This window comes from Phalaenopsis equestris, unplaced genomic scaffold, assembly GCF_001263595.1.
Source record: "Phalaenopsis equestris unplaced genomic scaffold, ASM126359v1 Scaffold232322, whole genome shotgun sequence".
Lineage (NCBI taxonomy): Eukaryota > Viridiplantae > Streptophyta > Magnoliopsida > Asparagales > Orchidaceae > Phalaenopsis > Phalaenopsis equestris.
In genome coordinates this window covers 5,237-7,735 of record NW_018250288.1, presented here as the reverse complement: position 1 = coordinate 7,735, position 2,499 = coordinate 5,237, and positions in this window count along the sequence as shown.

Below are 2,499 nucleotides of genomic sequence, written 5' to 3'. Positions count from 1 at the left end.
GCCAAACACGAATAGCTCTTTGTTCGCTCGTGTTCGGCTCATTTTAGCTCGAAATTAAAAAAAATACATAATTATTTATATAATAATATATTACATAATTTATATCTAAGTTTAAATTATAACATCTCGTGTGGTAATGTGATTAATGTCCTATTTTGTCCAGGTTCGAATCTCATACTTTACATCTATTTTTTTTAATTTAATTTTTCTGAGCCGAACACGACCCGAACACGAACATGAATATTTAAATCAAGACGAACACAAACACACTGTTTACAAGCCAATTTCAAACACGAGCCCATTTCGAGCACGAGCTATTTCGAACGAGTCAAACGAGCCTAGCCTGAGCTCGCTCAAGCTCGGCTCGTTTACAACTCTAGTTATAGTTTGCGAGGAGTTCAATGGTGGGGCGCCACGTGTCAAGTGAGGCCCACCCCAATACACTGGAATTGGCCAGTGTTAAGAATGATTGGACCCATTTGACACATGACACACCACTATTAGACTCTGAATGCATCGGGAGTCTTGTAATATTTTTCTATTAAAAATTGATACCAATCTATTTAGAAACTTATTAATATATAATCGATCAAACATATTACAGTATTGCTCAATAAAATTCTAATATCTTTAAAAATAAAATTTTAAATTTCTCAATCAAAATGAATTTAAAAATATTTAATCCAGATCATTACACAAAAAATTGCGCTTAGCCAGATTACTTCTATTCAAACACCGCTGTGCTTACAAATTACAATTTGTCAATATTACCTGGCCGCTTTTGTTAATTTTAGCATTGTCTTCTTCAATTTAGATGTGATTGGCAGGTAAATTAAAATCATTATCACATTAAAATTTAGGAAATGTTGTTCATCAAAATATAAGAAAATTATAAAAATATTATATATTATGAATTAATTCTAATCCGTACACTTAGGGTCTGTTTGAGGTAGCTGTTGATTATTTATAATTGCTGATAAGCAGATTATTCTGATAATCTGATAATCTGCAGATTATCAGAATAAGTTAGCTTGTTGTTTGATGCAGCTTATTCAAAACAACTTACTGAGAGCTGTTGTTGGATAAATGATCATTATGCCCCTAAAATGATCATTTTGCCCATGTTTGGTTAAGCTGTTTCCAACAGAACTGTATATGAAAAAAATTGATAGAATAAAAGTCTCAAACTATTACAATTCAGTTACAAAAATTAAAATATATTGTTCATCATTTTGTGAGTGTCAAAAGAAATACAATTATAATTAACAGTAAAAAAATTAGTTAGTTCAGCATTAGTTCAGCATAGAAATAAAATAAGAAGAAATACATATACATTGTTCACCATTTTCCAAGCTTCTTCCGTAACAACTTGTAAGTCGAAGGCACTCTATCTCACAATTTTTTATTTTGGGGGAAGAAATATGAGGAGTTTCGGAGGGGAGCAGAGGAGGAGAAATATGGGGTTATCTTCCTCAATGCTTTTGGGTAGGAACAGAGGTCAGAGGTCTATAGAAGCCGCGATCAAGTTGTTACCTTCCTCGGTGCTTTTGAGTAGGAGCAGAATGGAGCGGAGGAGGGAGATATGGGAGTTTCGGAGGTCCGCAGAAGCCGCAACAGAGCGGAGTAGGAGAAAGATGGGAGTTGCGGAGGTCTGTAGAAGCTGCGATGGTACGGAGCAAGAGAAAGATGGGAATTGCTGAGGTCTGTAGGTCGAGCGAAGCGGAGGAGGAGAAGGGCAGTGAGCGAAGGGATCGTCACGGGTGATGCGAAGGATCAGCACGAGCGAAATGTGTGCATAACTGCGATTCTCTCCCAGGGAGGAGGCGAGGCGGCAAGAAAAGGGCAGAACAGTGATTTTTTTCTTATTGGACGTGGGACACAGGGGGAGCTGGCTTGCGAAATTATGAAGAAAACAACGATAAAAAAACGCCGCGGCACGAATAATTTTGCCCGAACGTGATATCCAAACAGGGAGGCAGAGTTTTGAAAATGCCGCTGCTCCCTATAATCTGCCCCAAACGGGCCCTTAAGCAAGAATTTTGAATCTTATTTTCGTATAATTGATGTGATTTGGCATGAAGCTATTTATTATTCAAAGCAAAAGCTAAATAAGTTTTCAACTATGAAACAATGAGAATACAATTATAATATTTAAATTTGGGATACTACGCAAGTATATGTATTGTTATCAAGTAATATAGGACTTTTCAATTAAGCCCCGAATACCGAACCCACATGGAGATTAGCAATATGTACTTGAGAAAACTAGAAAGGCTAGAAATTTTAGACAAAAAAAATCTACTTAGCAAAATGATCTTACTTAAACTTAAGATGCTAAAATAGGAATGCAAATTTAATTCTTTTTGTAATTTTTGGTTTATTAAAATAAAGTAAGCAACTAATTAACTTAACTAAATACTTGCAAGATGAAGGCAGTATAATTAAAATATCTTTTTCCTTATCATGAATTAGTAATCAGTAGGGAGATTCTCTTGTCAA